The sequence below is a fragment of the Pollicipes pollicipes genome, unplaced genomic scaffold (genome assembly GCF_011947565.3).
Source record: "Pollicipes pollicipes isolate AB1234 unplaced genomic scaffold, Ppol_2.1 Scaffold_1600;HRSCAF=1878_pilon_pilon_pilon, whole genome shotgun sequence".
NCBI classification, from domain to species: domain Eukaryota; kingdom Metazoa; phylum Arthropoda; class Thecostraca; order Pollicipedomorpha; family Pollicipedidae; genus Pollicipes; species Pollicipes pollicipes.
This window is the reverse complement of record NW_023595962.1, coordinates 21,127,941-21,152,221: the sequence shown is the minus strand read 5'-3', so window position 1 is coordinate 21,152,221 and position 24,281 is coordinate 21,127,941. Positions and strand designations below refer to the sequence as shown.

Sequence of the window (24,281 nt, the reverse complement as noted above, 5' to 3'; positions counted from 1 at the left end):
AATATTCCCCCGGGGTCCGCTGGCGCGGTGTGATACAGGCGTGTAGATTTCTGTTCTGCCGTGATTGCTCTACCTTTTCCCGTGTTACTTTGGGCCCACATTAATTACTGATGGTCCGGAATGCTGTTAAGTGAATTTCTTTTTAAGTAAGGATTGCTGAAGCATCACGAGGCGCCCTCCTCAAACATCTTCTGTTGACAATGTCAACCCAGGTTTGTTGTAGAAACGTTGCTGGTTGAGCTGGCTTGTCAGTGACCGTGTTCGTCTTGGAAGACCCAACCTGTTTGCAAACCGAGTAGTTGAAAAATTACGCAACACACCTTTAACAGCACAAGATCTCAAGCCTTAAAGGCAACACCCGGATGCCCGGCGTTGCAGTCTCCACGGGCTACATGGCGTTAGCCGTTTTGCTGATATTTAGATGGTGGCTGGTGAGCGGACCAAAACAGCATCGTTTCTCAAAAGATTGCATTCGAACACTTAAGGATGCCAATTCAGCCCTGAACAGTTTGTTGTTTTGCTTTATCACACTTCACTAATTCTCAACCATCCCAACGTTTACATTTCTGCTCGTTTCGAATTCAAAACACCACACAATCACATACACACCATCTTGGGTCGTGACAACGTCACTCCAGCCGCGTTCGCCGCCCCATGAGCTACGGCAACAACTACCGCAGAGCAACATACGCCGTCCGCCGGCCGAGCGAGCGCGCAAGCCGGCCAGCTGTAGACTCCGCCTGGCGGCACGGCGGGACAGTCAGCCACCCCCCCCCCCCCCCCCCCCCCCCGGCCGGCAGCCCAGTCCCACAGCTCACTCTGCAGGGCCGCGGCCCACAGCTTTTAATGTGGTCTCAAAATTACACGGGGCACGGTAGGGCAAGCACGGCACAACAAATATCCACACCCCCGTGTCATACCGTGCAAGTGTCACACGGGGATTCATAGTTTACCTGGCGCTTGCTTGCGCGTTGGAAGCATTCACCTTTGGCACCTAGACATACTGCACGGAACTAATTAACAAGGCGGGAATTCAAACTCAACACAAATATCCTGCGCCAGTGCAAGGTGGGTGAGTGTGAATGTGACGCATGAGGGTGCAGCAAACAGCACAGTACATACACATTGGAAAAAACTGGGTAAATGAAAAATATTACTTGCATAGTGGGGAGCAGGGAGTCAAACGCGATTTCTCCTACAGTGTTCACTACTTGAAATAAAAAAATCGGAGTTATTCAAGAGAATTTCGAAGAGACTGGTACCATCAATCAAATCGTTCCCGTCTGATTGAGCAAAAAAAAAAAAATCGCATCTAGAAATGTAGTAGTAAAAAGTAAAAAAGTGGGATGATCCATTTAATCTGCTTATCCAAACTTCATCCTCTTATCAAAAGCAGAATACATTGACGTAGGATTGCAAAGATTTGTAGAAAGAAAATCTAAATATTCTGGTTGCACGCTGCCCTAAAATGCAACACAAATCCAAAGGCATAAATTTGTCGTGGTTATCAGGCTAATAATCTAGGTCAAGATAAGTTGACTTATGCATGTCTTCCACTGAATTTTTGAAGAATTTGAACTGAAGAACTTGTGTTGTGCTGGGCTAGCAACGACGCGAAATAAACCATAGCTAGGTAGTGTTTTTTGAATATGAATATTTCAGTCAGAGGGCAGGTGGAGTGGGCAGAGAGTGCGCTTGCAGCAGGGCTTACAAAACTTTAGCATTCGTCCTGTAGTTAGACTTGCTATTTCAAAAAGAAGACCTAGAAAAGAAAGAAACCTAGTCCAAAACGTTGAAAAGCCGCTCCACCCACCGAAACTTGAAGGCGTCTCCGCGCATCCGTACTACGGATTATTCGCATTGCGCCACCTGGGCTCAAAAACAAACCTCAGGATGTTTCTGAAATACATCTCAAGCCATTCAAGGGAGGCTGAAACTGCAGTTGTCTAACAACAGATCTTGCGAACGTTTTGAAGTCACCTAAGCATTGGAGAAGAAGAAAAGAGACATGAGAACGGCATGGGAGTAATCTGACATCGTTTATCCTGGCTCTTGCAAATACATAGTGTTATGGAGGAAGGGGAAACATCATGTTAATTTTAGCGTCATGAAACTAACTAAACGCTCACGTTCTTATTGCAACTTCCAGGCCGCCTCTCTGCCAACCACAAGCCACCAATAGCACGCGTTCTCCCCCAATCAACAGCCTGAACAACAGCTGAGCCCGATGCAACTCGCATGAACCAATAACTAGCGGCCTGCCCAAGCTGTTTGCAAATCACATCCCGCAAATTTGAACCGCCGGCGAGCTGGCACCTCCAATCCGCAGTGGGCATCGCTGGCATAGTTTTTTTTTGTAGTTATCTAGTTATCTTGTCATTAGAATGTGCGAGGATGCGTAGCGCCGCGCGATGGTGATGGGTTCGTAACGGGTAGGTGGTGGGTTCGCTTCCCGGGACGGTGGTCGACTTATGTTTGGGCCCACATTGCACGCTTGCATCGGCTCTTCTGGCGCAGTTCATAGGCATGTAAGTAAAGTGATGAGATGCTCATGCTATGCAAAGCTCAGCCATTATCAATTTCATTATACGGTCATGTGCCGGTTATGGTGAGAAGTCGCGCAGTCACTCGGCCTTTCCATCAATATCGTCGGCTCTGGACATACGCTCCTTGTATTTAGCCGGTGCTGAAGCCTAGCCGGTAACGTCGGCCGGTAAGCTGGTATCTACGAGTTATCCGGTTGTGATGTGAACCACGTCGCTTAGAAGAGCCTACCTCGAAACAAAAATAACCGGATTTCACCCACTTTGTTTCGGGTGGCTTGGTGTTTTTCGTTTTAAATGTGCGCGTCGCAAGATGTAACTAAAACAGATAATGCAATTCTACCGGTAGTTATATGATAGTCATTCCACATTTCTGCAACAATACAAGTAAGCGGCATTGTGATCTCCGCATGGCCCTTTAATTGTTGGCACGTGGCCGCTGTGCCTCCCCACGCACCAACCTCCACCACTGATTGAATCAGGGGCGGATCCAGAGAGGGCGGTGACGGGGCCCATGACTCCCGTGGTACCCTGAAGTGGCCCATAGGCTCCGAACGGGCCCATAGGTGGCAGAACAGATGCAGTGTTTTAAACACAAAACAAAGCAATTTTCTTTGGATTTCCAGGCCACCGAGAACAGTCGCAAACGAAAGTAAATGGCCTACGAGAAAAGAGAAAAAAATCTTCAAAAATGGAAAAAGTTAATGGGAAATTATAAGTCTCATCACGCTGTCTGGGGTGCTATCCTGTTACCGGGGACCTATATGCCCACTTGCAAGGTCATTTTGATCGTTAAGGAGCCTTCCACGTTAGCCCTGACTGCTTTGCGTTTGCTCGGAGGGCCCTGCACTGTTTCTGTGCTCTTCCTGCTAGCATGCCGGGCGCTCTTGTCAATCAGAGGCGTTCCACGGATTCTTTCCAGTCGCCAGAAAGGCTCTGTGAGCTAGAGCAGGTGACCCCATGTTAATTTGCCCGGGTATTTTCGGCGGCTCGGGGGGCCTTTACGTTGGTTTCGGTTCACCTAACGGCACACTTGCGATATGCTTATGGGCCCTGTGCATTGGTCTAGGGCGCCTCCAATTTTAGGTTACTTGCTTAGGACCCTACGCTCTTGTCGGGAGCTCATCTGTTAACCTGCTTTTGCACACTCTGTCGGTCGGGGCCCTCGAAAGTGGGTCCAGGATACTCTCAATTTGAATGGAGGCCCCTGCACACTGCCGGGGCCCCATTTGTTAACCGGCACCGGCACACTTGATTGTTTGGTGGCCCGGCACATTGGGTACTTTAATGTAGGGACCTACGCTCTTGTCAAGGCTATCTGACAGCCTGCTCGGATACACTTGATCTTTCGGAGGCCCTCTACATTGGGTCCTGGGGAAGCCCTATTTGAATGGAGGCCATACGCGCTTGCCTGGGGTCCCCTCTCTTAACTTCTTCGGCCAAAGTGGATTGTCCGGAAGCCCTGCACCTTGAGTCTTGGCGCTTGGATTTAGGGCCCTGCACTCCTATCGGGGCCATCTGATAACCTGCTCGGGTACACTCCATCTTGCGGGGGCCCCCCGCACCGGGTTTCGGGCACTTTTTATTTCAGTGGCGGGACCTACGCTCTACGCTCTTGTTGCGGCCCCTTCTGATGAGCTGCTCGGGCACATTCGATTGTTAGGGGACCTCTGCGTCTGGTCTTGGGTACTTTCGCTTAAATGGAGGGCCCTGCACTCTTGACGGGGACCCTTTCTGCTAGCATGCTCGGGCGCATTCGATCATTAGGGGTACCATGTCGCGGATATTTTATATTTGAACGAAACGCCCCACGCACCTCTCAGGGTCCCATCTGATAACCTGCTTAGGCACTCTGCATTGTTTGGGGGCATTGCACATTGAGTAGTTTAATGTAGGGCCCTACGCTCTAAACGGGGGCCATCTGATAGCCTGCTCAGATGCGCTTGATCTTTTTGGCGGCCCTTCACACTAGGTCTTGGGTACGTTTTATTTGAATGAGGGCCCTACGCTCTCGTCGGGGGCCCATCCGATAGCCTGCTCAGACACATTCGATCGTTCGGGGGGACTCTACACCGGGTCGCCCTTTTTTGAACGGTGGGTTTACGCACTTGTCGGGGGCCTTCTCTGTTCGCCTCACTGTTCGGCCACACTGGATTGGTCGGGGACCCTGTACATTGGGTTTCGCTGTTTGGATTTAGGGCCCTGCGCTCTTATCACTGTCCATCAGATAATCTGTTTGAGACATTCCATCTTTCGGGGGCCATGGCACTGGGCTTTCGGCACTACTTATTTGAATGTAGGGCCTTGCGTTCTTGTCGTGGCCCCTTCTGATAAGCCGCTCCGGTGCATCCGATTGTTGGGCGACCTCTACGTCGGGTCTTGGGTACTTGCTTTTTGAGTGGAGGTCTTCACGGGGCCCTATCTGTTAACATTCTCGGGCACGCTCGATCATTCGGAGCCCTCTACATCGTGCCGTGCGTATTTCACGGTTGAAGTGTGGCCCTACTCTCTTGTCGGCGGGCCCATCTTTTCACCTCCTTTGAATTTAGGGCGCTGCACTCCTGTTGGGGGCCGTCAGGTAACCTGCTTGGATGCACTCCATATTTCGGGGGCCCTCTGCACTGGGTTTGGATACTTCTTATTTGAATGGAGGGCCTCATGCTCTTGTCGGGCCCCTTCTGATAAGCTGCTGGGGTGCATTTCATCGTTGGCTGGCCATCTGCATTGGGTCTTGAGTGCTTTCTATTTGAATGGAGGGCCCTACGCTCTTGCTAGAAGACCTATCTGTTAAGACGCTCGGACACAATTTATCTTTTGGGGGCTCTCTTCATTGGGTCTTGAGGAGCTTCAATTTGAATGGAGGTCTATGAGCTCTTGACGGGGGCCCGGTGTAACAACTAGTTCGGGAACTGGCCCCGCGCTCCTGTTGGGGGGCCCCCATCTGCTACCTGCTCGGGCACATTCGATCGTTCCGTGGCTCTCCATGCTGTGTTTTGGTTACTTCTTAGTTGAACGGATGGTCCTATGTTCTTGACGGGCCTGCCGCTTTTACCTATTCAGCTGCTGGAGCCGATGGTGGACACAGACGGGGAGGGGAAGGTACAGGATCATGTCTCCCATGAACTATGCCGAGGGACCTATAGGCTCCCAAGCTGCCCACAACTGGCCGACCGGACGCAGTTTTCTAACAAAACGTTACATGCAACTCAGTTGGACGTCTTTGGGCCTACACACAACCAAGAACGGTTACTGGCAAAAGTAAAGACTTTATGAGCAGATAAAGTTACTTCTTTGCTGATTGAGGAAGCGTTGCTTGGGAAAATTTGTGGGGTGGATTACGGTGTCCAGAGACATGGCACTGTTGCTTGGACCCTATATGTCCGCTTGCCGGGTCAGTCTGATCGCTAGGGAGCTTTCTACGTTGCCCCTGATATCTTTCCACTTTCTCGTGGGGCCTAATGCCGCTGTTGGGACGCTATCTTCTTCTATGCCTGAACACTCTTGATCGATCAGGTTTTCCTCCACAGATTTCACCCTTTTTTCCGAAAGGCTCTGTACGCTTTTCCGAGGCAGTCATACGCCAGAGTACGCTCAGTTGCTCAGTGGCTCATCATATTAGTATCGGGTTCTTTCCACTTACTCAAGGGGCCTGAGCTCTAAAAGGGATGAAGGGTCTGTATCCCCTGGATTTCAGCCGAGCGGGTTTTGTCCAAAAAAGATCGCCGAAAATGATATTATCTGTTTTTATATTGGCATCTTGCGGATGTTCATTATATCTTAAACCAATAAGCGCTAGGACTCCTCGACATCGACGATGTCACTCCTCTGTTTTTTTCTTTCACAAAGTTTAGACTTGACACGCGATAGGGATGGTGGTCAAATGGACACCACACAGAAAATTTTCTGGAATGATTTCGGAATGGCAAGGCGTAGCCGCGCCAAATTTTGCATAGCTATAGACAACGAAATAGCGGATCATCTGGTATGAAACATTTAGATGCAATATGTAAGGTCACTAACCTATGACAGGTCAAAGTTAGGTCATGGTTTCATCGAAGGCAATTTTTTTCGGGAATCGTTCAGTCTGATCCAACAACGGAGTATTAGGCGAAGCCATACACCTCTGAGATACTTTCTTAAGATACACAACAATTGAACAAGCAAATGAAATTGAACTAGGGTCAGGTGTTGAGGTCAGACCACGGTCAGAACAACCGTTTTTATTACTCTAGGGCTTGCTGTATGGTGTAGTTTCTGGTGCTCATCTCAAATTTGTTGATAACAGAAACCCCATTTTGCACCTTCCATGGGCTTCTTAAATGTCAGAATAAGTCACTGATCTAAAATGACCGGGGTCAACACTTGGTTTTTAGCAGCAGACTGCCTAGCGCAATCTTTGCCGCTTATCCAAATGCAAAACTCAAAGCAGTCTTGTATGATTTTAACCGCCATGACTTTCACAAGGTCACAAGGCCATTGATCTCAAATGAGCATGTGATCTTTTGATTGGTACAGTCACCTAGGTTCCAGAGGCCCTTGGAGACCATCCTGGAATTTGACCTTGTTTGACCTCATTTAATCCAGAGATCATGACCTAGAAACCTCAAACGTCAACCTAAGTGAGTTCACGTACAGGTTAACACATCCTGTGAATTTGGCATCTCTAGCTCTCTTGTTCCTGAGGTCTCAGCGGATGAGATCATCTGCCCCCCCCCCCTCCCCCCCTCCCACTCGAGCGAAGGGTATAGAACCGGCCACCCGGGCGCGCATTAAATTCATAAACACCGCTGTTTTTCAGGAAAATCCGTTGAAGCCCAGGATTGCATCAGTAGCATTCATTGCCCCTCGGGCACTCAAGCTTCAAGATAGGATATTTCACCTTAGACTTATTTTAGCTTCTTGTTCGTCCAAGCTATGCGTACGCGCAGTTTCGATTTCCCAACGATATGTTTGATTTTCAAAAGCAAGTGCTCATCTGTGTAGGGTAGTGTCAAGAATCCGCCGGTTGACGAGGCGTGTTCCCGTTTCCTAGCATACATCCCCCATGTGCTCTAGATGTTTTGACCTCTTCCAACATGCAACCTAAATGTCGTGGAGAATATCCATTGCCAAACAGCAAGTCCATATTTTTGTGCTCCTCCCGTATTTTTCACTGCTTGATAAGTTGCTTAGAGCCATATGGAGCGTATTTCGAATTATATTGTGTTTAATGGAAGTCGGATGCGCAGATTCGCAGTACAGAATCATACCCGAGTTGGTGGGCTTGATCACAGCTCCGTTTCTAACGTTGTACGATTGTTCCTCTTTTCTACCGTCACTAGTGTATCCAAATGCGGACCCCCTTTCTGTATGGTTCATTGTAAAGGCTGAATTGGGTAAATAAGTTGGCTTAACACTACCTGACATAGATGAACACTTGCTATGGAAAATTCAACATATCCTTACAAATTGAAACCGCGCTTACGGATAGCTTTGAAGAACGATAAGGAGCTAAAGAACTCTCTAGTTAAACATATTATCTCCAAGCATAAGTGTCCGGGGTGCGATAGGTGTCATATATGCATGCGTGAGTTTTATGGGGTTGGCGCGGAAAGAAATATGTCATAGAAATTTAAGCGTAAACTTCGCAAAAAACATGGGAGGTACATAGCCTATGTTGAGAAGTCCATGCATCCTACTCGTTTCACTTGTGTTGAACACCTGCGATGCTAAAAACGAAACAGATAATAAACAAAACTCTTCGGCGACCATCTTTTTTCACAGAGCACGCTAAGGTTAAAATCCAAGGAAGCACGGACCATTTCTTTTTAGTGCTCTAAGGTATCTTCAAAGCACGGGACCATCCAGACAGGAAAAATGGTGAATCTGTTTTTATAAGAAGTTGGCGACCAGACTTCAATGTACCGGAGTCATCATGAACGATTATTTGAATGTGACTAGTGTCTTGATGTGTTATGCATGCTGGCTTAAAATCGTCTTCATGTATCAGTGTTGTCTGACGCTTGATACACAACGTCTGTTTAATTAAAATCGTTTGCATGTAAAAGTGATGCGTGATGCGAGATGTCTGTGTACTTAAAATCGCTTGCGGATGTAAATTATCTGTTATGCGTGATGCCTGTGAACTTGAATTCGTTTGCATATACAGACATTTTTGCCGCATTTTAAATCTCAGTTAGATGTGCACTGTATCGCAGAAATGACCGGCAATTGCTCCTTGTTTAATCCCCTGCATGTTGGTGGTGTGTAAAAACTGTGGCTAGCTATTTTTGAAGGAAAAAACTGAAACGTCGAGTAAAATCGGCAAACAAATTTGAATTTGCTACCGGTATTCTTTCCGATTAGTAAATGTAGCCGACATATCACATTTATCTCTCCATTTTCCTCTTTTTTCTTTGAGAAATAAAGCTATTAATGTTGTTTTATCTATACGCATAGTTTTCCTCACAAATGCACATTACAATTTGCGAAGCGCTGCCATCATGTCGATAATGATGGCGGCATACCCTCTATATAACAGTTTAAACGTAAGGTAAAAATTCTGTCCGGTCACTAAGATCAGTCCAGACAAAAGCCATGCCATAACACCAGGTCGACCTCAGTTACAACTGCGTTGGGAGCTATGACTAACTGCCTAACCTGTAAATGAATCGTGTGCAGGGTTGGTGTGTGGTCGTATATGCAACTGCTGCAACGGGAAGAGCGCTCATTGCAATGGTCGAAGGGCGGCACCGCCAGCATTGTCTCGCTTGCATAGGATTGTGTCGCCGCAGTCCCGCCCTGCGGTCGAGTTTCTCTGTTGCCGGTGCAGTATCACATGCCTGCCGCCGTCAGCAACCACAAAGCCCGCCCCTGTGCCTACCCGCGAACAAGAAACAAACTCAAATTCAGTTAGTAGCCTGTGCCGGGGAACTCAGCTGAAATCGCCGGGCGCGACAGGGTCCGATACCTGCCAGTCACACTCGCGAGTTCAAGTGGCAAAACCAAGGTGATACAGATGACTTTGTGGATTGGAACATATGTCAATTTGGTGCTTGGGAGTAGCCCTGTCATCTACGCCACCCTTTTTGCTTTCCCCTCTTTTTCTTCTTACCTTTCCACCAACTAACCCCTAACCCTTGAGTTCCCTCCCGCCAACTCGCCGAATGTGCACCAGCTTTGTATATTCCGGTTCAAATACAAATTTCACTGCAGGCAAGCACGTGCAGCAAAACCACCAAGGTAGACACGCTTTTTACTTGCGCTTCCACAGCTTACTGCTTGAAGTGTACACACAGGATTGGTATACAGAATAAATGCGTATGTCGAGCACTGAAGTGATGTCGTTGCTGCACCTGGGTATTGTAGAGACGCAGCCAAAACAGAACGGGACCGGAGCGAGTCAGTGCTTCATCAAATAAACAAGGAGAGTTGATTTTGAACAACACCTTGGGCTCCCGGGGCAAACGCCACCTCCAGAGGAGGCGTATGACACAAAAAAAAACAAAGGATTTGGTAACCGGAGGGAGGGATGTGGGTGGTAGTGGGGACAGGTCACCCCCTTCAACTCAAAAGTAGGGGGCGGGGTGCATGGAAATGTCCATTCCGGCCTGTCGAGATTTCATTCTGGGGTATCTAGAGTCCCTTCTGACCAAAAAGGGCAACTCTGAGGCTGAAGATGGCCCATTCTTGCCTGTAGAGGCCCATTCTGATCTGTAGACAGCCCACCATTAACTGTGGCGAGCCCATTCTGACCCGTAGACGGCCCAGTCTGACCTTTTGAGAGGTCGTTCAGACCTTTATGGAGGGCGTTCAGACCTTAAGACGGTCTTTTCTGGCCTGTAGGTGGCGCATTATGGCATGCAAATTCATTATGACCTGTGCAAGGTTCATTATTCATTTCGAGAGTGCTACTTTGAGAGTTCAGAGATTAACCAGATTCTGCGTTGTAGAGGACCAATCCTGCCAGAAGGCACTCTTTATCTAACCTTAGAAAGCCCATTTTGGCATCTTGGAGCTCCCCCAACCTGGACATAGCTCACACCCCCACCCTCACCCAAATCTCGCTTGGGTCCATCGCCATCAATTCATGCATGGCATGATCAACCCAGCGCTAGGTAGTGCACCACAGGGCTGGACTGGGGCTGCCCCAGGCATAGTACCACAGGGCTGGAGCTGCGTCTTCAGCTGGGCGTGGGCCAGGGACTGCACCTGGGCCCGGACCCAGGCATGAGCCAGGGGCGGCAGAATTGGGGAAGGCAATGTCCATTTACTTCATGGTAAAACCGGGCAACATTTTAACATGGCGGCAGTACACATTACGACGGGGGCAAATTATGTCGGCCCGCCCAAGTTCCGCGAGTCTTTCACTCAGATCTTAAGCCGGGTCCACACATACTCGAGGCTCACGTGTCACTCTATTATCCAAGAACCGCATACCCGCCTCATGACCTGACACGCACTCGACCCCGTTCCTCGCGCGGGCTGACCTCGCTACAGGTCATGCCGCGCTTAGCCCACCCGGAACCCACCAATCATCACGCTACACGTTTCGCGTGACGGTTGTGTTTTAACCAATTAGAGGCCGGCTCCGGTCGCGCCAGGGCCAACTCGAGCGACGACGCTTATGCAGCGGCATTTGTTGATGTATGCGAGCGTTGCGGTGTGTACATTTGGTATTTCGCGCGCAGGTAAGAAGCTTTATGACACTTTCTTGCAAGATGTTGAAATTTCATAGTTGCTGGAATAAATGCACCGTCTCCTTGGCGTCCTCTCCATATCCTTTGCCACTAGTCTCAAGGGCTTGGCCGTAATCTTGTAATTTTGTGACGTCACCGCACAATCAGCTGGAAGGGTCAGCGAACTGCACTATTACCAGCTGATCGTTCCACCGACGATTTATACGATTACCCTGAATCCATAAGCCCGGCCGTGGAGACCATGTGGGTGGTGGGGTCTAATGCAAAGCGGAATTTTTGGCAGTATGTGGGACATAGACCCATACGAAGGTTGTAGAAGAATTTATGAATGTCTGAAAAATGTACTTACAGCAATATCGTATTGCTAGATGGGTAATTTGGCTGATACGGACCGTTTTTTTCTCAGTGCGAGACCCGCGTCGTTGCTACACAAAACACGCAGTTGAGCAAAAAAGGGATACTGCCAAGTGACCCTCCGATTAAATGAATATGACTGAAAGAAGGCTTTTTTCGATAAGCGCTCAATCAGCAATAAATGGAAAATCTTTAACCTGAATATGGATTATTGGATGGATGTGGATGTATTTTTTGGCTTAAGTTGAATTCTGAACTAGGTCATCTGAATTGTGATGGATTTAAGATTGAATGGACCGATAAAATTGGACTTTTCTAGAGACAAAGTGTTTAAAGCTGATTTCTTACAGGCATGTTCCTTGGAAGTCAAATGCATTGACTGCATGTTTTGGCAGGTGTGCAATTGACTAGTTAGGGCTTACAGCTGGCAGATATTTTTGCTTATTTTGGAGGATATTGACAATGGGTATGCCAGTTTTTTTACTGGAAAATGGGACATATTGAGATGATTGTTAGCTGAATACCAACAGCAAATATCTTGATATATTACAATATGATTTGAGTCTTGAGGCCATGAAATGTGTATAGTCCCCTTGCAAACTGCTCACTTTTGGGGCTTAACTGTCCCTCATTATGCCAGGGCCCAGACATCTTTCATGTGAGTGTAATGTCACTGAGAGGAAGTTTGCATTTGTGGGGAAAAGTCATCCAGAACAGGATTTAAAACAACTGGATTTTACTTTTGAAAATAGTCTTGGTAACAAAATGTAAAAATCTATGCTACAACAAAATGCTACAAGTTACAGGGCATATGGCAGCATTGAGAAACCGGCTCAGTGTGTAGTTTGAAGATTGAAAGTACACATTAATGCTTGGCAAAAGATTATACCTTTGCTTTGAGAATATGAATGGGGTTATGGCATATGCATGGGATAAGGCCTCAATCAAATGTGGTCTTTCCAGCTCCAGCTGCATATGATGGATGACCTTGATTTGCAACTGAAAGCTGAAGTTGAGGATGGTTCTTACCCATCTGAAAATGAATATGCTCAAGCAGGTTTTACCCCTGCAGGTGAGGATGAATGTGTATGCATGTGTGTATATGGACATGCATGTAGTGCATCAATGTACATCAATTGTGCATCAATTGTCCACCAATCAGTGTGTGCTGGCTTCCCCACTTGTTGGATAGGAGCAGAGGACACCAAACTCTTTAATATTCAGCCTGGCCCGCTCTTACTTTAATGCCTGTTCTTACCCCCTTATATTCAGCCTGGCTGCACTTACTTTAATGAGCTGTTCTTACCCCCTTATCCTGTGATTGTTAGTGCAGTGACTGGAAAATGTGTTTTTTTTTTGCATGACCTACCATCATATGCAGGAAGACACAAATTTGTGGTATGTGCAGAGGGCATGCTATATTTATCCACACCACCCATTGCAGGTAATGATCCAGACATCAAGCCAGACCTGTTAATTCTGTCATCGCCTGGGAACAATCCTCTGAAGATTGCCAGCGGTCCGTCCATGTCCACATTGGGTATGATTGTGAAGAACTGTGTTTGATATGTTGCAGTGAATATGTTTTAGTGCATTCCACTTATGTTTACCACAGTTGCTTACCACCTCCTGACATCATAACAATATCAATAGACTGTGGCACAGAGGTCATTTCTGCTCTAGAGTTGCATGTTTGTATGGAATTTGGTGAATCATAGGCTGTGCTGCCTTTTAGTTAATCATCCATGATTTTTCTCTCAGTCCACGTTATCCCTCGCCTTGCTTGAGCATTTGCTCAGGCTTAACTTTCTATCGCATTCCAAAGACAATGACCTGCCTCATGTCTGGTCATCAGTGGGTCGGATTTGGCGTGGTTAGAGCGATGGTGGTGTAGGGCCCGCAGCTCTGGACCTGGCGGTTCCAGGTTCGTGCTCCGGCTTCATCACCACCGCATTCCACATGGAGCCCAACAAAGACATCCCGTCTCAAAATGAAAAAAAGACATCCCCTGGCAGTGGCTGAGACGTGAAGTCACAATCATCGCTATCTGGAGTTATGTCAGTTATCTTTTTGCACCACGTGAGGATTTTTCAGACCACCTAGGCATCGCGCGGTGCTGCAGGTACCATAGGCAGATCCTGGATCTGGCGTAGGCAGAAGTTCGCCATCCTGGTGATTTTCGCGACGGATGGTGAAATATCTTTAATCACACTCCTTCTGATGAGATTCCTTGTCTACCGCTTAATGGCTGGGGATGAACATGGTCTCTGAAGGACCATCGTGACTCACAGCTAACCGCATCATCATTATTTGCTAGGATGCTTGGATTCTGCCAACACTTGAGATTTTTGGCGCCATGCTATTGCCTGAAGTGGAGGACCCAATATTGCTAATTGCTTTGGAATGGTCAGAAGCAAAATAATTTACGCGATTAATAATGATACGCGCATCCACTGGCGGCTCTTGAAAAACCCGATTCACATCGTTTTTGTGAAATTCAGCTCGCTTGTATTTTTCTGTACTCTGCTTTGGATACTCTTCCTCTCCCAACTTGGTTACGCACACTCGTTCGATATATACCTGATAAATTCGATATTTTGAGGCCGCCTTGCGAGCGCTGACTCCCACCTTGTGTGCATGTTCCCGTCACCCACCAGCTGCTATGTGGACGGGAATTCGGCCGCTTCCATGCTGTACCCCGTGGAGACTCCCTATAATGGAGTGTATCAGGACTGGTTCCTCGGCTCGCTCCCATGTACGACAGGCAGCAAACGCAAGTAGAAAATACCAGAGAACGCCAAAAATACATTGCTCGTTCGCACGCCTGCGTTTTCAACATGACATGACCAGCTAACGGAACCGACATGCCAGAGATGACATGCTTAAACGCATAATGCTTTGTCACCTTCAGTCCTACCAAAAATTCAGTGGTTGCGGGAAAAATGTTATACGCTTGTGCGCAATATGCTGACCGATCCTCATAGGTGTATGGGTACCGATGATGCTGTGGTGAAGCTCCTAGACAGGCAACGACGCGTAGCCTCGCAAAGCGTCGCAAAGCCCCAATGACGGATCAAATCGGCTGGCTGGCTAGCTGGCTGGCTGGCAGACCGGCTGGCTGGCTGGCTGATTGAGTGGTGAAAGAGGACCAGTCAGCTATCTGGAGACCATGTGGCACATGGTGAAGCCTCGCGTCGGGAGACCGGCTGGTGGGCTAGCTGGCTTTTTGATTGAGTGGCAAAAGAGGCCCGCCAGCTGTCTGGGGACTGACCGAGCAAAAAAAGAAGGCTAACGGAGTGAAGTCCACACCGACAGTTTACGAAGCATCTACGAACATGCATCCTATACACGCGTATGTGGACCCTTCGGCGCCTATATACTCAAAAGGACATTGGATTGGCTTGCTCTTTGGGGCATATGTTGTATGCCTGCAGGCGACGTTGTGTTCCAGTCGGCTGATGACTTAGGCCATTTCTACGTGCATGCACATTGCCTCCTGTGTCATGCACTTTGTGAAGTGCCCTTTGTTCCATGTCACTTTCGTCTGGTGCCTGAACGGAGCACGGCTCTTCAAATGCGCTCCTGGCTCGGTTAACGTTTGGCAGATGTCTCCGGTGTTTTTTTGTGTCCCACTGCTTTTCCTCCGAAGTGACAGGAGTGATTAATTGGGCAGGGAACCGTGGGAGAGACCCACCCACAAGCCTTGGGGGGGGGGGGGGGACAGGTGTTTAGGTGGCGAGGCGAGGATCAATGGACCCCAAATTGTGATGGATTTAAACATTGCCCGGATGTGCGCTGTGATGTGAGAGCAGAGGTTTCCGCTTCCCATATAGCTGTTGTGGTACTGGCCTGTTACGATTTGGATTGATCGCCAGTTTTGCAAGGCTGTCGAGCATGATTTGATAACGCAAAAATGGTTTAAGTTCCTGGTTTTCCCCTCTATAATGAGGTATTGTATCGAAGGCAACCGTCCGGTATCATGCCATTAAGTACCGAATTACCATTTCGTACACATGCAGTATTTGAAATTATTGCATGATATCTTCGCTCGGCCAGACGGTGCTGGCCTCCGTATTAAGGTTTCAAAGTCGGTTACATGTAATCTGAGACGTATAACGTCTGCTATATCTGGCCCGAGAGGTACCCTGTTGGGAACTACTGTCGTTGGCTTATGTGGGGAGTCAAATATTCATGCCTCACCCACTTAAATTGTTTGTATTGTCACCTTTGACTTTGTGGATGTGTTCTACAACGAATCATCTATACCCCCGCCTTGCAGGTAATGCTGCGGATGTTCCGCCGGACCCTCTGGCGCTGTCGCCTTCACAAAGGGATTTCTTGAGCACCACGTGCGACATGGAGCTCAGCACTCTCGGTACGATTCATAGCAGCTCCACGCAGTCGGCAGTATAAGCAAGCATCAGTAAAGTCACGGACAGCCACCCTGCCCGCGCTTTGTTATGCTGCGGCAGGCGAGGTTGTAGGAGGCGAATGTGATCGGATAACCTTGTCGTGGGCAACAGGGCCCCGCGTTCCTGGGCGTGCAGACGCCTGGCGTGGTGATGACAGCCTCCTCCGAGTGCGCCGACCTGACGCGGTCATAATTTGGTTCTACCTATTGATAGCTGGCGGGATGCAAGCAAAGTCCTTGCGACCTTCTGAGGAAGGACTCCAGCTGCTGTTCGTGTTTGACTGAGCCGTGGGTTAAGTTTGCATCGTCCGTATTCCGGCCAAAGTGGTGTTAGTACCGATGAACCTGTATCATCAAAGGGGCGTCAGCGGCTTTAGACCTATATCGTCAAAACGGGTCGACATCTATGTACTGGATCGTTACCAATTGCATGTATTGATGCATCAGTGTGTCTAGGTGTGGTATTTTTGGACGTGATATTCCGACCAGGACTTATTCTCGGCACCGTTTTACAGGTGATGTTACTGATGGCAACCCTCATCCGTTGCTGACGTTGCTGACTGCGAATAACGATGATTTGAAAAGCGACAGTGGCCCCGGGTCCTGCAAAATGGGTACGAATAATACGGTAGGAGTTTATTTTTGGTTGTGGTGTCGTAGCACTTGCCATGCTGACAAGTATTGCCATTCCAAAGGTTTCAATGCTGCACACCGTATCAAGCGTGTTCACTGGTAAATGTTTGAGTAGTAGCCGCGGGCTGGTGGCCCAAGGCTTAAATGGAGTGTTTTACATTTTAATTGAATAGTCATCGTAAAGATCATTCGATGCGGTTCACATCCCTTCCCTTGAGGCCTTAATCCTTCCATCATCTGAGCTACGCGTCTGCGAAGATGTGCAGACTATTTTGGATAGACTTTCAAAGTCACCCAGACATCCACTACGTCATCATAACGCCTGCCGTTCCATCGGCCATGTGGAAACCAGGGCAAAAAATGTGATTGTCGAGTCCTTCATATTTGGCGTCCGTGACTACAATTTCCACATATAGCGGCCTTCAATTGCCTCTCAATCTTGCGCAAGATCGATAATGTAATCAATGACATAGTGAGGAGCATATTCACTAAACAGAGAAAGAATATCCAGAACAGCCTTTTCCGCTTGAATAGATATTTCACATTTTGAGATACTGAAGCAAGCATGAGATATGATGGAACGGCCTCACTTAAGACTATTAGTATACTTTTAGGCAGAGAGGAGCGTTCTAGACAACTTGAGTTTTCAGTGTAGTGAAGATGCTTTCCAAAGCGTCATTGTTTGATCACGTCCCTGTACCTTACATGCACCTTGATTGGGAGCCAGTTGACGGCTATTTTGTCTGGAAATCGTGCTTATGAACACCGGATGTTAACGACTCAACCATTTTATTTTTCTTATCCCTAATTGCCGCTTGGCTTATGGAATGGTAGGATTTGAATGACATGATTATGACGTCATGAATGCCAAGGCGACTTTGAAATACTCTCTCCGATAAAGCTTTCCCCATTTTCGCGGGAATGTAGCGCAGAAACTTGAGGGGTTTAGGCGTTAAAAAGGGCAGGGCAGTGAACTGCTCCGAACGACGTTCAAGATGGCTTTGTCAGCTCTAAATCCCATTCAAATGTGGAACACTCCTTCTAAAAGTATACCAATAGCTCAAAGTGAGCTCATCTCATGTCTGATGCTTGCTTCAATATCTTGAAACGTGGAATATTCCCTACAAAGGGAGTGTTCCACATTTGTTCCACATTGCGGTTTTAAACCGAACCAACCATCTTCAAGATCATTCGGTGCAGTTCACAGCCCGGCCCTTCGTAAGACTTCAACCCCTGCAGTTTCTGAGCTGTACGTCTGCTAAGATTTGCAGACTATTTCGGGGAGATCACTTTAAGGTCAGCCGGGAATCCATGACGCAGTAATAACGCCATATAAATTCTGTCATCCCATAAGTCATGCGGTGATTGCGCTCAAGCAAAACATAATTGTTGAGTCGTTCAGATTTGTGAGCACGATTTGCGGCTATAACGACCCTCAATTGGCTCCCAATAAATTTTGTGCCAGGTACGATGACAAGCAATGACACCTTAGGGAGCATATTTACTAAACAGAGAAATGGTGTCTTTAAAACAGCCTTTTGCACTTAAGAATATACGAATCGTGATATAGGAGCTTATTTTATCATAGCTGGTGATGGTTTTAGTATCTTTGTCGTGAAACATTTCGTTAAACACGCGCCTTAGTGGCCGGTTGGATACCCTTCGCTCGGGTGTGACGGGGTCAATTTGGCTCCCCCACTAAGATGTCAGGAACTGAGAGGACCAGAGACATTGCATTCACAGGATGTGTTCCTAGGTCATGACCTTCGGGCCAAATAAGGTCAAACAAGGTCAAACACCAAATTGGTCGCCAAAGTCTCCCCAGAACCCAGGTACCTGTTCTAAACAAGAGGTCACATGCCCATTCAGGGTCACTGACCTTGTGTGGCCTTTCTAGGTTATGGTGACGAAAATCATAGAAGACCGCTTTGAGTTTTGCATTTGAATACGCCACAAAGATTAAGCAAGGTAGTATGCTTCTAAAAATGGCATGTTGATCTGTGTCATTTTAGGTCAGTGATCTGCTCGAACCTAAAGAGGTTCATGGGAGATTCAGATGCGGCTCATCAGTAAATTCGAAATGAGCACCAGAAACTGCCTCAGACAGGAAGTCCTAGAGTAAAGAACAGGTTGGTTTTGACCTTGGTATGGCCTTCATATCTGACGTTAGGTCAACGGAATTTGGTCATTCAGTTGTTGTTTAAGAAAGTATCTGAGAGATGTATGGCTTTGTCTAACACTCCGTTGTTCCATCAGATTGAACGATTCCGTTAAAATTGATCGCTGAATCCATGACTTGACTTTGACCTGCCGTAGGTCAGCGACGTGACAAGGCACATGCAATTCTTTGGTAACACACGATTCGCTATCTAACTGTCTACAGCTGTGCAAAATTTAGCGCGGCTACGCCTTGCAATTTAGAAGCCGTTGCGGAAACCCCTGGGGAGTGTCAATTTGGCCCCATCCGAGCGCGTCAACACGCGCCCGGGTGGCTGACTGGATACCCCTCGCCCAGGTAAGGGGGTCAATTTACCCCCCCCCCCCCCCTGCCTGGATCTGGGGAACTAAGAAGGCTAGAGACACCAAATTTACAGGGTGTGTTGACCGGTGCGTCAACACACCCTGTACGTGAACTTGCTTAGGTCAAAGTTTCAGGTTCCCAGGTCATAACCTTCGGGTCAAATAAAGTCAAACAAGGTCAAATTCTAGGTTGGTCTCCAAAGTGCCCCCAGAACCTAGATAACCGTTTCCAAGCAAAAGGTCACATGGTCATTTAGGTTCAGTGACCTTGTTTAACCTTTTGAAGGTCATGGTGGCCAAAATCATGCAAGATTGCCCTGAGTTTTGTTTTTTTCAATGAGCGACAAAGATTTTGTCAGGCGGTATGTTCCTAAAAAAGATAACCTGGGTTATTTTAGGTCAATAACCTACTCTGACCTCTAAGAAGTCCATGGAAGATGTATAATGCGGTTCTTGCTATCTACCTTGGTCTGACTTTCATACCTGACCTTAGGTCAATGTAATTTGCTCATTCAGCAGTTGTGTTGCCTACGAAAGCATCTCAGAGATGTATGGCTTCGTGCAACACTCCGTTGTTGCATCAGATTGAACGGTTCCCCAGAAATTTACTTCGCTGAAACCATGGCCTGACTGGCCTGCCATAGGTCAACGACCTTACAAGGTACATCTAAATGTGTTGTGCCAAACGATCCTTTATTTCATTGTCATCAGCTATGCAAAATTTGGCGCGGCTACGCTCCGCCGTTCCGAAACCATTCTGGAAAAATCTTCGGGGGTCAATTTGACACCCCTTCCCCACCCGAGCGCGTGTTAAAGGGAATGTTCAGCACTTGTATGGTTTTAACTATTCGGTGCAGCTCACAGCACTGCCTTTTGTGAGACTTAAGCCCTCTGGTTTGTGAGCTACTCGCCTTTAAGATGTGCAGACTGTTTCGTGCAGACTATTACGGCCATATCACCCCACAGGACGTACGACGTTCAAGGCTCGGAATAATTTTATCGTTGAGCTGCCCAGATATGACACCCGGGAGCACAATAGCACTCTCGCTGACGTCAGTGGGCCCTCAATATTGAGTAAGCTGTGAAAATTTCAATCACGAATCACGTCTGGTGTTACATAATATGATAAGTTGGGCATGGCTGCTAGTTATTGCATAAATCAGATTTGTCATAGAATAACTCTAGAATAGCGCCATAGCCAAATATGTAAAAGTACAAGTAGACATAAGCTCGCGAATGAATATGCGAGAGCACCACGAGAAAGGGCCGAAACGCAACACCTTACGATATTGCGCTCAGCAAACACTGGGCACTCCCATCTTCCAACGAGTTTGAAGTACTACAAGTGAACTGTAAGGTGGCGACTTCGCACGGCTAGTTTGGCAGCACCTCAAAATTATGCGAACATTTTGTGACGTACTCAAACAGCGACGTTTTGAGGAGGATATTAGCTAAATCAATAAATTTGTGGTCTAGAGTAGCGCTTTTTGATTACAAGCATGCCAAGTATTTGTAAATTACCTATGTTATCATGTCTGATGCTGGCCTCAATGTCTTCATTTGTAAAAATATTCCGTTTAAAGGGCAGTGCAGATGTTGGAGCAAGGATAAGATATGACGAAATAAACTCACTTATAACTATTGGTATGCCCTTAAGTGGAGAAGGTTGCTCTAGACAACACAAGGTGTGTTCAGTTTAGTAACTATATTACAATACGTCATTTTTTGCGTCATCCTACCTTGCACAACAGTGGTTCAGAGCTAGTTGGCGTCCTTTGTATCTGGAAATCGTGCTCGAGCACGCCAGATATGAACGACTCGACAATTGTATTTTCGTGGCACTCACCGCCACATGGCCAATGGAATGACAGAATTCGAATGGCGTTATCGTGGCATCGTGGATTCCTGGGTGACCTTGTCGTTGTTATGGCGTCGTAGATGCCTGGATGACTGGAGTAGTCTTCTCGAGCTAGGCTGCACAACTTCACGGGTGTGTAGCTCAGATGTGTAGCTCAGGAACTGGAGGAGTTGAGGTCTCAAGAAGGGCAGGCTGCGGACTGCACCGAATAATTTCAATATGGTCGCATCGGCCCAAAACGACATGCAAATGTGCAACACTCCCTTTAACTTTGACGATGGCTGCAGCTACTGACATTTTGCTTGTCATCTGTGTCGGTGCTGAGGGGAGAGGTCCCAAACCTACCGAGCACTGACCACTCAATGTCGGGTTCTACAGCACCACTTGCCGACTACCCAGCTACCTACAAGAGGTGCCGTAGTTGGCTACCTGAAGTGGCTGGAGAAAAACCAAGAACCCGTATCTCGGAGGCCGCCAAAGCCGCGTCTTTTCAAAAAGGTGGCTGCAGATGTCAGCGAAATGTGGGCTGAGCATGGCATACCTGTCCATGAACTACATTACGTGACAAAACGCGTAAAACTCGAATGTTACGGATTCTTCAAAACGGCTAAGAAAGCTCCAAGGAAGATGAGATACACTGGCGACAGATATGACGTGTATTTCAGGAAACTTTTTGACATCGCGAGGTGTAAATGTCGCGCTCTTGGCTCGTGTGGGTGTCCTCTCGCCTGCAGAGTCCCGGAGGAGAAGTGGGACTTGCTCAAGGACCAGCGGGGTATGAGAGCCATGACTCTGGGACCTTAGGCTTCTGAGACAACTGCCACAAGACAGCCCCGAAGTGGAACACCAAGAAGCCCTGTGCCTCGAGGAGCCTACTGAGACTAGCAGCCAGTGGCCTACTATTGGTGAAACCAAGGGTGGGAGCAATGGTTTCAGTTCTTGACACCGTTGACTGCTTTTGAAGCACTGGGAGAAGGAAGCAAACGTAAATAACTAGATGAATTGGAGATGCTTCCTGGAAGGTTGCTGGTGCCTGGGTGCGATGGAAAGTGCGCTGAACACAGGGGCTTGCAGCAGAGCGTCCCGTTCGTGCGCGTTTGTCGCCGACGGTGCCGCCGGCTGGCCCATCGCCAGCCTCACGGCAGCGATCCCAACCCTGGGACATGTGTCGGAAGCTGTGGAGGGGGACACCGACGAGCCACGGAGCTTCTCGAGCTTCCACGCATGGGCTGCGCCACAGGCATGTGGACAATGAAGGTAGTGAAGCTTGAGACCGTACAAGAGAACGTGAGAGACGTCCTGGATGCGATGGTGCAGCAACTCAACCACAGTCAGGAAGCTCTCTGCCGGCTGGCTTGGGCTGCGCAGAGCAGACCTAATGCGCTCCAGGCAGCTCGTAGCCGAATAAACAAGCTTTACCACGTGAGGTAAGTGACATAATACACAAAAGTCCTGTCATTGCATGCTGGGTTTATCCTGCTGAGTACTTGTTATATTAGCTGAGTGATGCAATAGGGATTAAATACCCAGTTGTTGAAGTTACGCATGCTTCACGCTGCACCAGCAGACACGTATTTGCGTTATACTTAAGTTATAATTGTAAAACATTGTCAGCATGCATGGTCGCATGTTGAGCATGCATGGTCGCATGTTGAGCATGCATGGTCGCATGTTGAGCGGGCATGCATGGTCGCGTGCTCAACGGGGATGAATGGCGTAGGCAGGCCGTCACCGTCTGTCGCGCGGGAGGCTGCTCTGTTCTGTATGCGCGGAATACGCGGCAGAGGCTGTTCTGTTCTGCACGCGCAGGATTCGCAGCAGAGGCTGCTCTGCTCTGCACGCGCAGGATTCGCGGCAGAGGCTGCTCTGTTTCGCACGCGCAGGACTCGTTGGAGAGGCTGCTCTGCTCTGCCTGTGCAGGATGGCTCTGGGATGAGAGTTAGTTTCTTGTGTGGTGGAACGAGAGGCTACATCAACCATGAACCGCGAGACCCTGCGAATAAGGGGGAAAGGGAAGTTCTCTTTCAACGGCATGCATCGAGCTGTAACCCGTAAAAGGACCCTGTGCTTTCAGGTGCGTCCTCCGCCAATGGCCCGCTGCTGTGCCGACTGTTCAGATCAAGACAGTCGGATGAAGCTCCAGGCCCGCCGCCAATATCTGAATACCTGAAGCATCAGGGAGCTCGCGTGTGAAGTTCGTGGCCGGTGGCTCCGCGGCACCGGGCAGTTGAAAGTCGAGTCTCGAAGCCATGCTTGCGAAGACCACATAAATGCAGTGTTTGTGGCAGATGCTATGGTGCAAAAGTTGGCATGAACGTTCACGACTGTACTCACTCAGGGGGAAGCTCTGTAGGTGTGAGGCTTGTGACATGTTTTGCCAAAGCTCTGCGTTAGTGACGTACGTCCGAACCCACACATGTGAAGAGCTGTTTCGCTGCGATGTGTGGGAAGTCGTTCAACTTCAGACACACACGCACACCCTTGGGTTGAACGTTCTGAGGCAATCTGGTGTGAATGCATTATATTGGGATGTATCCGGTGAGTCTTTTGGTGGAACGCGTATTTTGGCCAACCTCCGTCGCACCCACGCCGTTGAGAAGTCGCTCAGCTGTGAAATTCTGCCGAAAATCGTTCAGTGTTCGCTCAGACCTGCTGTGGGCATGATCGGTTAGGCCATCGTGCTCACTCCAGTGAAAGCCGTTCAGTTCCGGCGGTCTTTGGTTCGCTCGAAGTCAATACAAGTCAATACAAGTTCCGGAACTAATGACCTGTGATTGGAGCAAAGCGTGGGATCAGTTGTGCTTCATATTTCTGCAACATGCGCACGCCTGGTTCGGCTTACCGAGGATAAAATGAAAATTTCAGTTGCTTGCTGTGGTTTAGTTTTTTTTGTCAGAATACTTCTCTACGCTGTTATAGTTCTGGAAAGCTTTCGTCTCAAAGTGTGGGTTGTTGGACGTGACCGCCACCTGTTGGCCCTTTTTGGAAGCATAATTTCATTTCGTAGCATTGCAGTGTGATCGTCGGGCAAACTGATAATTATGAATAGTTTTGAAACATAGAATTTCTAGAAGATGCTTGGAGGAGTTTTGGAGCATTCCATTTCTGGAAGGTGCTCTCGACAATGGAAGGCTAGCTTTCTCTACGTGGATAGGCACAACGCATCTTCCTAAAATGTGAACGCAAGTCAGCAAGCCATCACTTTAACTTTTGAGTGACGGAAGTGTGTTGCCTAGCCCTATGACAGCACAGTATAATGCCTTGTTCTTGATAAGTCCACAACA

The 24,281-nt window shown here is 48.1% G+C and overlaps 1 long non-coding RNA gene across 2 annotated transcripts; it reads left to right on the top strand.

The window, feature by feature from the left end:
* Positions 1-11,425: 11,425 nt before the first annotated feature.
* On the top strand, positions 11,426-23,774 carry LOC119090922 (uncharacterized). 2 transcript variants are annotated; one of them, XR_005093327.1, is made up of 7 exons: positions 11,426-11,464; positions 12,539-12,647; positions 13,020-13,115; positions 15,855-15,950; positions 16,502-16,600; positions 21,376-22,424; positions 23,072-23,774. It is a non-coding gene; the product is annotated as an uncharacterized LOC119090922 (long non-coding RNA). The 2 variants fall into 2 exon arrangements; XR_005093326.1 differs by having other exon boundaries at positions 11,447-11,503.
* The last annotated feature ends 507 nt before the right edge of the window (positions 23,775-24,281 follow it).